Source organism: Mobula hypostoma, chromosome 22, assembly GCF_963921235.1.
Source record: "Mobula hypostoma chromosome 22, sMobHyp1.1, whole genome shotgun sequence".
In the NCBI taxonomy this organism is placed as follows: domain Eukaryota; kingdom Metazoa; phylum Chordata; class Chondrichthyes; order Myliobatiformes; family Myliobatidae; genus Mobula; species Mobula hypostoma.
The window spans coordinates 45,406,389-45,422,455 of NC_086118.1; the positions used below are offsets into that span (position 1 = coordinate 45,406,389).

The 16,067-nt window shown below is 41.1% G+C and overlaps 1 protein-coding gene across 7 annotated transcripts in view; it reads right to left on the reverse strand.

The window, feature by feature from the left end:
• Positions 1 to 16,067, reverse strand: part of LOC134360317 (inward rectifier potassium channel 16-like) — a 206,922-nt gene that overhangs the window by 51,591 nt on the left and 139,264 nt on the right. For 5 of the 7 annotated variants that reach the window (XR_010021318.1, XM_063074539.1, XM_063074536.1 and 2 more), the window contains one exon: positions 509 to 579. The exons of 1 other annotated variant lie outside the window; for it this stretch is intronic. The gene's annotated coding sequence lies outside the window, so the exon portion shown is untranslated. The remainder of the gene's footprint in view (positions 1 to 508; positions 580 to 16,067) is intronic. One more of the 7 variants, XM_063074540.1, reaches the window with a different exon arrangement.

The window sequence follows — 16,067 nt, forward strand, 5'->3', positions numbered from 1 at the left end:
CCATCATCAGGGACCCCCACCACCTAGGTCATGCTGTCTTTTCATTGCTGCCATCAGGAAGAAGGTACAGGACCCTCAGGACTCACACCAGAAGGTTCAGGAACAGTTATTACCCTTCAACCACCAGAGTCTTGAACCAAAACTCAGCTTTACTTGCCCCGTCACTGAACTGTTCTCATAACCCATGGACTCACTTTCAAGGGCTCTTCAACACATGTTCTCGATATTTATTGCTTAATTATTTATTATTATTATTTCTTTCTTTTTGTAGTTGCACAGTTTATTGCCTTTTGCATACTGGTTGAACACCTAAGATAGTGCTATCTTTCATTGATTTTATTATGGTTATTATTCTATTATGGATTTATTGAGGATGCATGCAAGAAAATAAATTCCAGGGTTATATATGGTAACATATACATTATGGTGAAGGTAATAAGAAACTTAGCAAGACTTTGCCAATAATAATCAGGAGAACCTCCCCTTATGTAATATTGTAACTACGTACCACTAATATTGTAGTACCTGGTCCAGGGTTATCCTTGTTTGTATGAGCATTTACAGATGGTGCAGGTTGACCTAGATAAATACAACAAAAGAACTTATGAGTTGGGAACAGGTATGACTGAACAGACCCTTGAGCCTATTTCCCTATTCCATAGACCATGAGCAATCTAGACTTTTGTCCACTTTACCTGCATGTTTTAAAATCCTTCATCTCACTCCTGAATGTATCCATTCAAGACTTGCAAAAACATTTCAAAGATTTACAGTTCTCATTATCGCATTGAGAATCAGAATCAAGTTTAATATCACCAGCATATGTCATGAAATTTGTTGTTATCCATAATAATAAAAAACTGTGAATTAAATTATGGTAAGTATATATATTTAAAAAGTTATATTAAATCGACAGTGAAAAAGAAAAAAAAGTAGTGAGGTAGTGTTCATGGGTTCAATGTCCATTCAGAAATCTGATGGCAGTGGGGAAGAGCTTGAATCACTGAGTGTGAGCCTTCAGGCTCTGGTACCTCCTCTCCGATGGTGACAATGAGAAGAGGGCATGTCCTGGGTGATGGGGGTCCTTAATGATGCAAGCCACCTTTTTTGAGACATCGCTCCTTCAAGATGCCCTGGGTGCTGGGGAGTCTGGTGCCCACAATGGGGCTGACAGAGTTCACAACTTTTGATCTTCTATCGTGCACCCCACCCCCACCGCATACCATACAGTGATGCAGCTAGTTAGAATGCTCTCCACAGTACATCTGTAGAAATTCATCCTTTCTTAATTAATCTTTCTATTGATTTTTTTTAAAAAAGCATAGATACAGTCAAGAAGAGAATTAGTTCAAATATATATCAGTAACAATATAAACCAAGATTAAGACAAACACTGTCAAAATCATAGATATTGTTAAGCTAGTATAAAATATATAATAATAAAAAAATGAAAATAACAACTCTCCTCTTACCAGTTTATGAAGAGAAAGGGAAAAACATTGGGTTTTGAATGAAAAGAAAGGGGAAAAAAAACACTACACTATACTAAAACAAAGAAAAAGGGCAGTCCATTTTGAGGATACGACCAAAAAAAGAACAAAAGAAAGACTTTCTGATCAAATCTAAAACTTTGGGGAAAAAAAGATTGAAAGAGTAATAAATCAAATTAAATGAAAATATTGGATAAAAGGTCGCCATATTTGCTCAAATTTAAAGGATGTATCAAATGTCCGACTTCTTATTTTCTCTAAACTTAAACAGGACATAATAGAGGAGAGCCAGTAAAAGACCGTAGGTGGATTAGAATTCTTCCACTTCAATAAAATGGCTCTCCTAGCCAGACAGGTCGAAAAGGTTATCATACGTTGAGTGGAAACAGGAATATTTCCTGCTTCCGATGAGATAATCCCAAAAATTGCCGTAAGCAAGTGAGGTTGTATATCCAGATCCAAAACTCTTGATAGAGTTTTAAAAACACCTGCAGAAATTTGCAAGTGCCTTTGGTGACATACCAAATCTCCTCAAGCTCCTAATGAAATATAGCTTCTGCCGTGCCTTCTTTGTAACTGCATCAATTCACTGAGCCCAGGACAGATCCGTAGAAATGTTGACACCCAAGAACTAGAAATTGCTCACCCTTTCCATTACTGATCTTTCAAAAGAGACCGATTTGTGTGCCCTTATCTTACCGTTTCTGGAGTCCACGATCAATCCTTTGGTCTTATATTTCTAAGGGCGATGATTGTAATTAGTGTTGGCCACTGAGAAAGATCAAGGGCAGAAAGTAGGTTAAATCATGAATGAAATGTGATTTTATTAAGAAAAGGCCTTGATACTTGCACTCTAGCAGTTGTAGAAAGCAAGTTGGGCAGCAAGGTAGAGTAGCAGTTAGCACAAACACGAAAAAATCTGCAGATGCTGGAAATCCAAGCAACACACACAAAATGCCGGAGGAACTCAGCAGGCCAGGCAGCTTCTATGGAAAATAGTAAACAGTCGACGTTTCGGGATGAGCCCCTTCATCGGGACTGGAAAAAAAGATGAGAAGTCAGAGCAAGAAGATGAGGGAGGGGAGGAAGAGGTACAAGGTGGCTGCCGATAGGTGAGACTGGGAGAAGCGGAGGGGGTAAAGTAAACAGCTGAGAAGCTGATTGGTGAAAGAGACAAAGGGCTGGAGAAGGGAGAATCTGATAGGAGAGGACAGAAGACCATGGAAGAAAGGGAAGGGGGAGAAGTACCAGAGGGAGGTGAAGGGCAGGTAAGAAGACAAGGTGAGAGAGGGAAATGAGAATGGCGAATGGTGAAGTTACCGGAAGTTCGAGAAATCGATGTTCATGCCATCAGGTTGGAGGCGACCCAGACAGAAGATAAGGTCCTCCAACCTGAACGTGGCCTCATTGCGGCAGCAGAGGAGGTCATGGACTGGCATGTCGGAATGGGAATGGGAAGTAGAATTGAAATGGGTGGCCACCAGGAGATCACACTTTTTCTAGCGGATGGAGCATAGGTGCTCGGTGAAGCGGTCTCCCAATCTACGTCAGGTCTCACCAATATACAGGAGGCCACACCTGGAGCACCAGATACAGTGGATAACCCAAACAGACCTCACCTGGAAGGATTGTTTGGGGTCCTGAATGATAGTGAGGGAGGAAGTGTAGGGGCAAGGTATGACACTTGTTCCACTTGCAAGCATAAATACCAGGATGGAGATGTGGTTAGCACAGTCACCTTACAGCATCAGCGATCACTGATTGATTGGGGTTTGATTCCCACCACTGTCTATAAGGAGAATGTTCTCCTCATGACCACAGGAGTTTTCTCTGGGTACTCCAGTTTAGTCCCACATTCCAAAGACAAACAGTTCGGGTTAGTAACTTGTGGGCAAGCTATATTAGTGCCAGAAACATGCTGGGACACTTGTGTGTTGCTCCCAGCACATCGCAAATGATGATACCAATGACACATTTCACTGTATGTTTCCATGTTTCAATGTACATGTGACAAATAAAGCAAATCTTTAACCTCTCTTTAATATGAGGCTATGTCCAGGCATATGTGGCTAAATATGTAATTTAATAAAGTATGCACAGTGAACTCTCTTCTGAACTTTGCCGTTCAAGTCCCCTGTGGAAACAATTTCTGAAGCAAAGACATTGCAGGAACAATTGCTACAATATTATCAGACATTACAAAACCTCTTCCTAACATTTAGTCTTCAGAGACCGATAATGAAGGTTTCAGCCACAGATGTTTCAACATAAGCCAAGCCTCTGGTCCAGAAGAGACGGATTCTCACTGAGCGGATATTCTATATGTTACCCATTGGGCTTTGAGTACAACTGGTTTCTGTGTTTGCTGCTTCACTGTTTCAGGAGCAAACTACCTACACACACTTTGGCATACACTTGGTGGCCAATTTATTAGGTACCTCCTGTACATGGCCACCGAGTGTATGTTCATGAACTTCTGCTGCTGTAGCCCTTCGGCTTCGAGGTGACACATGTCCAGAGAAGCTCTTCTGCACACCACTGTTGTAACGCATGGCTTACTTGAGTTGCTGTCACCTTCCTGTCAGCTTGAATCTGTCTGTCATTCTCCTCTGACCACTGTCATTAGCAAGATGTTTACGCCCACAGAACTGCCACTTGGATATTTTTGTTTTGGGTTTTTTTGTACCATTCTCTGTAAACTTCAAGGACTGTTGTGCTTGAAAATCCCAGGAGATCAGTAGTTTCTGAGATACTCAAACCACCTTGTCTGGCACCAACTATCATTCCACAGTCAAAGTCACTTAGATCACATTTCTTCTCCATTCTGATGTTTGGTCTGATCAACAACTGAACCTCTTGGCCATGGCCTTCTGAGTTCCTCCAGATTTTGTGTGCGTTGTTGTTGTTCTTCTTCTTTTTCTTCTATTTCCGGCTGTTTAGACGCATCTAGGCGTATTACAGCCCTCCGCAGGATGTATGATTAATTATAGAACTTCAAGGAACTCAAATTCCCGAATACAACCTAGTCTCACGTATAAACTGAATGATAGACTCTTCAATCAGATGTTGATTCTCTTGATGGCCAAACAAAGATTGAATAGAAAACCAAAATAATTTTAAGCCAGATAGCCTCTTGAACAACATGCTTCTTTCAATTTTGTATCGAATACAGCTCAGCAAAACATGCGGGACTGTCTCTGGACTACCACAGTCACATAATCCAGTAGGATGTTTTCCTATTATCTTTAAGTAATAGTTTAGCCCACAATGCCCCAACCTAAGTCTTGTAAATTTCACCATATCTCTACGACTTAAAAGGTAACAGTCTGAGACCTTTTTAACTAGTGGGTGACTAGAAAAATAATGCCTGCATTTCCAATCCTCCTGCCACTTCTTCTCTATACCTTTTTAAATCCTATTTCTCAATTCTGCTCTGCCTAGGGGAACTCTAATTTCTACTTGCCTGCTCTGTAAGGAAGACTTTGCAATGCCATCCACAATGCATTGCTCTTGGCCATGTCTCCATGCTTTTATGCATTGAGTTACTGCAGCATGATTGGCTGATTAGATATTTAAGATAAAGAGCAGATGTACAGGTGTTTCTAATAAAGTGCCTATGGAGGATTTTACCTACCCATATCTGTCAATATCTCACTTACTGGTATGTGTGGCTTTCACTGTCTTTTGTGAGGCCTTGTACAGCAGTAGAGTCTTGCACTGCAATGCTGGCATGCGAGTGAACCAGTGTAAATCTTATCCAATAAAGGGAACAGCCAGCAAATCTGTTCCCCTAAGTTTTGCTGACAGCTAAAACTGTTGTGGAACATTCAGAAACTCAAAATGATCGAAGATTAATTAAGCAAGAAAATCATTTAAAACTTGTTTTAAGTTTGGAGAGATAGATCACTTAAAACATCTTAAAATAATTGAAAAGATCAAGGTGATGAACTTGTTAATGCATCCAGCTTGGCGTGGAATTTGCTGACGCTTCCCAACAAGTTCTGATAAAATATGTCACTGAGGAAGTCTGCCGAGGGACTGCAGTTTGCTGACTAATTCTGCAAAGGCCAAAAATCTCAACATAAACTTGGATGAGGAGCACCTCCAAGAGATGAAGAGCTGATGGAGAAGTTACATAGCAGAAGGCCAGTTTCCGTGAATGTTTGTCAAACACACTATTTGCTTCAAACAGGCAATTACCCTTTGGTAATAATAAAGCAATTCTTCATCTGCTTATTTGATCACCATCATTATCATTATGTGCCATGTCATATGACGTGGCGAAAATGGTCTAGTGACCACAATTGTTCTTGGCAAATTTTTCCACAGAAGTACAGTCAACGTTTTCGGCCAAGTCCTGCTGAAGGGTTTTGGCCCGAAACGTCGACTTTTCCATAGACGCTGCCTGACCTACAGAGTTCCTCCGGCATTTTGTGTGTGTTACAACCCCACAGACACACTTTCAAGGACTCTTTACAACTCATATTCTCAGTATTGTTTTTTATTTGCACAGTTTGTCTTCTTTTGCACATTATTTGTTTGTCTGCCTTTGTTTCTGTATAGCTTTTTGTAAATTTTATTGTATTTCTTCCTTTTTCCTATAAATGCCTGCAAAAATGAATCTCAAAGTAGTATATGGTAATTCAAATCCAAATATTCAAAGATTCACAGTATATTTATTATCAAAGAATGTATAAATTATACACCTTGAGATTTGTCTGCTTACAGGCAGCCACAAAGCAAGAAACCCACCATGTCCAAGCTGATTGTCTTTTTGATCATCAATGCAGATCAAACTTCTTGCTTATTCAAGTGCCTATTCTAAATGCCTCTTCAATACAGTGATGGTATCTGATTCCATCACTTCCTCTGCCAGCACGTTCCAGTACCAACCATTCTCTATATAAAGGCTCTCATCTCAAATCCCTTTTATAACTTCATTCTCTCACATTAAACCTACGTCCACTTCTTTTTGACACCTCTACCACAGAAAAGAATTATTCTGGCTATCTACCTTATCTGTGCCTCTTAAACTTTTTTTTAGATTATGAAGGCACATAGTCCCCTTTTATTGTCATTTAGTATTGCACGCATTCAGAAATGATACATTATTTCCTCCGGTGTGATATCACAAAACACAGGACAAACCAAGACTGAAAAAACTGACAAAACCACAAAATTATACATATAGTTACAAACAGTGTAACAATGCCATAACTTGATGAAGAAAGTCCGTGAGCACAGTTAAGTTCAAAGTTTCTCAAATGTCCCACATCTCATGCAGACGGGAGAAGGAAGAAAAACTCTCCCTGCCATGCCGACCACAATCCGACTCTGAGTCATCTGAAAACTTCGAGCTCTGATCAGCTCTCCGACACCGAGTACTGAGCGCCATCACTGTCCGAACGATTCAACCTCCTTCTCGGTCGCCAAAAGCAGGCAAGGCCAGGGATTTTGAGGCCTACCCTCAGAAAGATTCCCGACCACACAGTAACGACAGCAGCGGACAGGCATTTCAGAAATTTCTCCAGATGTTCCTCTGTGCTTTCATGTCCACTCTCCATCAAATCAGAATTGTCCACAGCCCCTACTTAACAGATACGACATCATTTTTCACCGGAGAGCTGCGCACACGTGGCACGCTGCCATCTTCTCCTCCCGCTGTCATATACCTTTATCAGATCACCCCTCACACCAGGATAAAAACAAGCCCAGCCAATCCAAACTCTCCTTGTAACTGAAACACTCCAACCCATGCAGCGTTCTGGTAATCTCCTCCACACCCACTCTAGCACAATCACATCTTTATCTACTACTGTATCTGTCTACCCTACACTGATCCATTAACCTAATTGGGTTAGTAGCCTTCTATGCTATGGAAATTCAAATAGTTATCTAGACGTCTATTAAGTGACATGAGAATAAATGTACTGCTAGTTAGTCAGTTAATCCCATGGCCCCTATTGGGGCATAGGCCACTGATAGTAGCTCACTAGAGTTCTCTGTCCTAGGCCTGTATTTTAAGATGTCCCCAGATAAAGCCCATCTTCTTGGTGACAGTATCGCCTGGTATTTTTTGGCCGGCCTCTCTTCTGCTTTCCCTTGCGATTACATGGCCTTTACATTTCATGTTCCAATCGTGGTAGTCATGGTGACAGAAGATTGATTGACCCTGTGGCTTCCATGGTCTTGTAGCTTTCACCACATGACTTCACAAGTCTTCTAGGCGAAGACCCTTCTTCTGTCAGAGATGAAATCGTTGGAGCTTCTGCTGGCATTTTTGTAGCTCTCAGTTTTTACAGGATGAGGTTGTTGGTTCCATGCCCAACCCTCCCCTGTTCTCAGCGGTCCTTGGAACTGCCCGTGGCGGAGTTTAAATGTAGTGACCAAGTTCTTATTTCATCATTGCTGGGTCAGGCCATTCCTGGTCGTAAATAATGACCTCTACACAAAGCACAAACATTTTGGTCCTTAAAGCATCTGCACAGACACAAGTCCCTTATACTTGTCATTGCTGTCTCTCAAAGGCATTGTCTAGTGCCAGCAGAGGCTCAGTGAAGTTAACCCGCCAACAAGCACTAAATGCGAAAGAAGCTCAGCAGGTCAGGCAGCATCTCTGGAGAGGAATAAACAGTTGACGTTTTGAGCCAAGGCACTTCATTGGGACTAGAAAGGAAGGGGGAAGAAGCCAGAATAAGAAGGTAGGTGAAGGGGAAGGAGTGCAAATTGACAGGTGATTAGTGAAGCCAGGAGAGATCTCACTGAACGAGAGACAGGCCTCCTTCACTGTGTGCAATAGTCTGAAAGATCCTGGTGATACAAAGAATGCCAAAAGAATGTAGTCTTTCTCTTTCACCACATTTACCATACACTGTAAAGAAAATGAATAGAATGCAGTGGTAAACTTTGGGCTTAACACTGCCACTGAGTTACATAAATCTGTGTCCATTCACATGCATGAATACATTGTTGTACTGTATGGTACAAATCATATAAAACAGGCAGTCTGCCCACACTTTTTTCAGTGATTCCTCACAATCAGAATCAGATTTATTACAACAGACATATGCTATGAAATTTGATGAATAAATTTCTCCTATCACCAAGATAGTCCTTGCTCCCACCAAGAGATTTGAAGTTATGAAAATGTTGTTTTGCATTATTGATTAGATTATTACAATGACGGATGCTTCTGCATTCAATCAAACATTTAACTTTTTAACATTATTATACCTTGGAGTAGGTGGGATCAATATGCCGGGCTTTTTGTTTGTATAATCCCATCAACTGTCAATTCCCAGTTAATTTGCAACAGACTTCTGGGAGAATTGGCACTATGTGAAACTTCTAGACAAGTATTTCTAAACTGAGACAAAAATAATGCTGCAGATGTTAGAAGTCTGAAATAAATCTGAAAACGCTGGAAACAATCAACACATTAGGCAGCACCTGTGGAGAGAGGAACAAAGCCAAAGTTTCAGGTTGAAAACTGTTTGTCAGAACGTGGGAAGAGAGAAAAGTAGATTAGCAATTACAGAATAACAGCACAAACACAAAGGAATTTAAAATATTGCAAAATACAGGCCTATTGGACATAACCAGCAAGTCTGTCTATGCTAATGGAGAAAGGTGACGCCAATGGTCAGCTTAGACAGATATGGCTAGTTCAAACAAAAGGAAAGAAACAGAGTTCTCTTCCAGGTGTTGGTAGAATCCAATATTGAGGCCGAAACACTTTCTATTTTAATTGCATTTCTAAATTATCCTGAATGCACCAAGAGTATATCCTCAGTTGAAACAATCTAATTGTTTTCTTACATAACTATGTTCTTTTTTTGTTCTTTTCTCACTATTTTGAATGCTTGAGTATGTTTTAGCACCTTGGCTGCTGAGGAACGCTGTCTCATTTAGCTGTATCTATGTATGGTTTGAACGACAATTAAACGTGATTTGATCTGATGTACTGAAGAGACCTATTACAAGTGAATTCTCTTCAAAACAGTTTTTTTTTCCGTTCGCTATCAACAAAGACAATGTTTATATTGTGAAAAGATAATAATCAGGAGCTTATTTCATCAGACAACAATCTTCTTTCTTTTCAAATCTTTTTATTATTATTATCCAGAATTAACAAGAGTACATCGAAATAGACACTTACAATGTCTCAAGAAAAAAAATTCTTCCGAACAGCTTTACAGTCAATAAACTGCAATTCTGAAATGTCATTTTTTTAAACTAGGAAATGCAAAAGTTAATTTGAACACTGTAATTATAGTGCCACGTAATCAACGATTCCTCCTGGAAATTGACAGTGATACTGAAACTTCGATAAATGTGTGGTGGAGATTATATCAACTGGTTGCATCACAGCCTAGTATGGATCACCAATGCCCTTGAATGGAAAATCATACAAAGAGTAATGGATACAGCCATTCCATTGCCGGTAAAACCCTCCACACCATTGAGCATATCTGCACAAAGCGTTGTGGAAGGAAACCAGAGTCCATCATCGGGGGTCTGCACCACTCGCCCAGGTCATGCTCTCTTCTCATTGCTGCCATCGGGAAGAAGGTACAGGACCCTCAGGGCTCACACCACGAGGTTCAGGAATAGTTATTACCCCTCAACCATCAGGCTCTTGAACCAAAGGGGATAACTTCACTCAACTTCACTTGCCCCACCATTGTATGTTGTCACAGGAAAGCATCCATCATCTGGGACTCCCCCCCCCCACCCCCCACCACTCAGATCATGCTCTCTTCTTGCTGCTTCCATCAGGAAGAAGGTACAAGAATCTCAGGACTCACACCACCAGGTTCAGGAACATTCACCAGCGGGCTCTTGAACCAAAGGGGATAACTTCACTCAACTTCACTTGCCCCACCATTGAACTGTTCCCTCAATCTTCGGACTCACTTTTGACGACTCTTCATCTCACGTTCTCGACACTTATTGTTTATTTACATGCTGTTATTTTTTTCTCTTTTGTATTTGCATAATATGTTGTCTTTTGCACATCGGTTATTTGTCTGCCCGGTTGGGTGAGATCTTTCACTGGTTCTATTATGTATCTTGGACTTACTGAGTATGCCCAAGATTGTATATGGTGACATACATGTACTTTGATAATAAATTTATTTTGAACTTTGAACCTTGAACCATATATCAGAAGCAAAGTACAATGCACTGCTACTCTCTATGTTCCCCACATAGACCAAACATCTGAGAATGGGCTCCTTGTCATTCTCATCATCAGAAAAAAGTACCTGTTCCTTTGAAGAAGGATCACAGGATCCTAACTGTTTTGTTTTGTATCTTCAAAACATTAAACTAGTTCAAAGAAAGACACGAGAGTCTGAAATGTGAGTCTGACATCGTGTTTACTTTAAGCAAGCGGTGGATGTATCACGTGGTAATGTGATGATGCACGCAATTCACGTATTTATACATATAACCTGTAATAAATTATTTCAACACACAAGAATGCTTAATCAAACGATATATATACTAGATCACTCAAATATTACTGAGATATTAAATACGCAACATGAACGTAGTACAGTACAACACAGTAGTAGGCCTTTTGGTCCGTGATGTCTGTGCTGAGCACGGTGCCAAATTAAACAAAATCACATCTGCTTGCACACGACCCATATCCCTCCAATCCCTGCATGCTAATGATTCTAAAAGCCACTTTAACACCAGTATTGTATCTGCTTCCCACCAATCCCCATCAGAACTTTCCAGGCACCTATCACTCTCTGCATAAAAATCTTAGCCTGCACACCTCTTTTAAACTTTCCCCTCTTCACTTTGAATGTGTGTCATCTAGTCCTTGCCATTTCTATCTTGGGGAAAAGATCTATACCTTCCATAGCTTCATAACCACTATTTTACTTGAACAGGGGAGAACAACAAGGCCTCCATTTTACACTGCACCCAACAATTGCTCAAGATTGTGCTCTTAACCTTTGATTTTTATGCTCAGATCTCTGGAGTGGAATTTACATCCACACCTTTTTGGCTCAGAAGTGAGAATCAGAAGGCAAAGGAGCCTTGCGATCAGAGTCAATTACGTACGTTCTGATTTTATGGGCTGAACAACTCAAATTTTTGATACATGGTAGACACAGGTAAGGATTTGTGGAGCCTTATCTAACCGTCAGTTGTTAGCCTTCAAGAGATAATGGAGAAAGCTGAGAATTTAGGTATCAAGCTTAATGCATTGATATTTAATGATAATGGCTGTATGTGCATGTGGAGGAGGGGCGTGTGTGTGAAAGAGAGAGAACGAGAGAGTGTGATTCTGTGTATGTGTGTGTTATTATAAAGTACTATGCAAAAGTCGTAGATACATATATACGAGGGGTGATTGCTAAGTTCGTGGCCTAAGGTAGAAGGAGTCAATTTTAGAAAACCTAACACATTTATTTTTCAACATAGTCCCCTCCTACATTTACACACTTAGTCCAGCGGTCATGGACTTCTTCTTTGTAGAAGTCGGCATCTTGGACCTCCAGAAAATGGACCACAGCAGAGGTGATTGATAAGTTTGTGGCCTAAGGTAGAAGGAGATGATTTATTAACTTCAAAGCTTCTGTATAATCACTCAAAGAGCTGGACTGCATGTGCATGTAACGAGAGCTGTATAACCCATCTTCTTCCACCTTAGGCCATGAACGTATCAATCACCCCTGCTGTGGACCACGTTCTGGAGGTCCAAGACACCGACTTCTACAAAGAAGGGATCTGTATGCTCCACGACCGCTGGACTGAGTGTGTAAATGTAGGAGGGGACTATGTTAAAAAATAAATGTGCTACGTTTTCTAAAATTGACTCCTTCTACCTTAGGCCACGAACTTATCAATCACCCCTCATACACTGTTGCTAGGGAGCCTAAGGCTTTTGCACAGTACTGTAGTAATTTTATATATTGCACTGCACTGCAGCCCCCACCCCCCCAAAAAAAACTCATGATATATGATAGACCTGATTCTGATATGGGTCTCTATTATGGACTGAGAGTGGGAAGGGAAGATGAGAATCAGGTTGCGAAAGGGGAAGGGAGGGCAAAGGGAGTGGGAAGTACCTGAGACACATTCTGTAAAGATCAATAACCCAGTTGTTTGGAATCAAATGACCTCGCCTGGTGTCTCAGGGCTGGGTGTGTCAGTACCCGCGCCACCCCTCCTACAACCCTCCCGCGGTGTACCACCCTGGCTTGTCCCAGCATCCTTTGCACCTGCCAGATTTGCAAACTCGCTCTCCACTCCATATTGACAAATACAGCACTATGCGAAACCTTAACTGTATATACAGTATGTGGCTAAGATTTTTGCACAGTACTGTGTATACGTTGTGTGTGTGTATGTGTGTGGTGCGTATGTGTGTGTGCACACACGTGTGCTCTCTTGCAACCTGTGTATGTGTGTAATGTTATCTGTGGGTTGCCTGTGTCCTTGTGTATCGCTGCTTGTGAACACGTGCATTTATGCATGTCTGTATGAAAGTGACCGTGCTTGTGTGTCACTGTGAGAAGATTTACTGGTATACTTGACGTCAGCACAAATACAAACAAAAGCTGATGATGACCTTATGAAGTTGTATAGTAATAATGTAGATTAGAATAGAGATGCTGAGCCAAGGATGTTTATACTGTGGGAACATAATTTCATCTGATCACAGATCTTGTACTGGCACTGCCCGATGTTAGGCAAGTTTTAGAATAGATCCTCAAATGGAGAATTTGCTGATATTATTTGGGCCCACTCTGGGTTCAGCAAAATTTCCCTTGAGGCACGTGTCCTCTTGCTGGTGAGTCCCTATAAATTGCTACAATCTGTCACAGTAAGCAAGAACTAAAGAACCACTCCTAGATCAGATATGTACAAGTTCTTAACCCTTTAGCGCCTCCTATTCATTTTGTCATTAGGGCTGAGGTTAAACTGGAAGAACAATTGGGATTGCTAAATGCATGGTCAAGCGATTGAGCAAGATACTAAAGAGTAACATCACTTCTGTGGGAATGAAATTCAGTGCTGCAGTGCTATGTTCATTGCACATTAACGTATGGAAGCAAATGATGGACGATATCAAAGCGAAATGAGGGAAAACTTGAAGCTGTAGGAATGTGGTTTTTGAGAAAGATGACGAAAATATCATGGAAGGACAGAGTGACATGTGAGGAAATGTTGTGAGACTCCAGAAGAAGAAGGGAGTGGATATCATCAATCAGGAAACAGCAGCTGCAATTTCTGGGACATGTACTTAGAGGAAAGAGAAGCTCCAACATCTTGCAGTGAAGGGAAACAAGTTGCAGTCGACAGATGACCTTCTTGAGTTACATCAAGAAATGGACAGGCAAAAGTTTTGAAGAACTTAGTAGAACTTCTCAGATAAAAGATAGATGGAAGACCATGATCGCCCAGAACATACGACATAGCACATGATGATGATGATGAGTTATTCTGTGTTCAAATGTTCAAACACTTACTACTTTATAACTCAAAGGCAGAAACGCTAAGATAAAAGTAAAATAAAAATCCTTTAAAAATTATGCCTTGCTGTAATTATATTGCGGTTAGATGCCTGCAAAGTGTTGCTTCTCTCCAGCTCCACTTTATCAAGGTAAATTGTCCATTTTTATTCCAATTGTGTTCTTTCTTGCAAAAGATGTGTATCACTTATGCTTCATTTATGTTTTTCTTGTGAATGCTCCTTATATGATGCAACTGCAAAAAAGCATAATTTTAAGGTGTTTGGAGGAAACTATGGGCGCGGGGCGGGGGCGGTGTCAGAGGTAAAGACTTTACACATAATGGTGGGTGTGTGGAACACCCTGTCAGGGTTGGTGGTAGAAACATACATCAGGGCCATTTAAGAATCTCTTAGATAGGAACATGGATGATAGAAAAATGCCAGGCTATGTAGGAGGGAAGTCTTAGAACTTCGAGTAGGTTAAGAAGTTGACACAAGATCGTGGGCTGATGGCTCTGTACTGTGCTGTAATGTTCTATGTGCCCATGATGCTGCTGCAGGTAAGTTTTTTTCATTGCTTCTGTGCATAGATGTACTTCTGCATATGTAAGAAACTTGACTTTGACTTTGACGTTGAACACCAGAGATTTTGCAAATGTTGGAAATCCAGAATTAGAGTCAGAGTCAGGTTTAATATAAGACCATAAGATCAATATTAACTTGCTGGTGGTATGGTGTAATCAGCACTGGACTTTCAGGCAAGTGTCCCAAGTTCAAATCCGGCTGGCTCCTTGCACTCTTTCCATCTGAGCTGGATTGAGCATCGAGCTAGCAACTTGGCCTTGTAAAAACTGCTATGGAAGCGACAAAAATGCTGCCCAGTGCATCATAAGCGTGAAAAGGAACAACAGTAAGATCATAAGATATAGGAGCAGTATTAGGCCATTTGCCCCGTCGAGTCTGCTCTGCCATTCCATCATGGCTGATCCAATTTTCCTCCCAGCACCAATCTCCTGCTTTCTCTCTATATACCTTCATGCCCTGACCTATCAACAATCTATCAACCTCTTCCTTAAATAGACACAAATACCTGGCCTCCACGGCTGCCTGTGGCAAAGAATTCCACAGATTCACCACTCCCTGGCTAAAGAAATTCCTCCTCACCTCCATTCTATAAGGATCCCCCTCTATTCTGAGTCTGTGTCCTCTGGTCTTAGACTCTCCCAAAATAGGAAACATCCTCTCCACCTCTACTCTATCAAGGCCTTTCACCATTTGATAGGTTTCAATCAGGTCACCCTTCGTTCTTCTGAATTCTAATGAAAACAGGCCCAGAGCCATCAAATGCTCTTTACATGACAAGCCATTCAATCCTGGAATCATTTTTGTGAGCCTTCTTTGAACCCTCTCTGGTTTCAGCACATCCTTTCTAAGATAAGGTGCCCAAAACTGCTCACCAAATGGACCCTCACCAGTGCTTTTTAAAGTCCTAACATTACATCCTTGTTTTTATATTCTAGTGCTCTTGAAATGGATGCTAACATTGCATTTGCCTTCCTCATCACAGACTCAACCTGCAAATTAACTTTCAGAGAATCCTGCACAAGCACTCCCAAGTCCTTCTGTGCCTCATGTTTTTGTATTTTCTCTCCATTTAGAAAATAGCCAACACTTTCATTTCTTCTATCAAAGTGCATGACCATACACTTCCCAACACTGTATTGCACCTGCCACTTTTTGCCTGTTCTCCTAATTTGTCTAAGTCCTTCTGTAGCCTCTCTACTTCCTCAAAACTACCTGCCCCTCCACTTATCTTCTTATCATCTGTAAACTTTGCAACAAGCCATCAATTCCATCATCCAGATCACTGACCTGTAATATAAAAAGAATCGGTCCCAACACACACCCCTGCGGAACACCACTAGTCACTGGCAGCCAATCAGAAAAGCCTCCCTTTATTCCCACTCTTTGCCTCGTGCCAATTAGCCACTGATTTATCCATGCTAGGATCTTCCCTGTAGTACCATGGGCTCGTAGCTTGTTATGTGTGGCACTTGTCAAAGGCTTTCAGAAAATCAAAGTACACAGCATCAACCAAT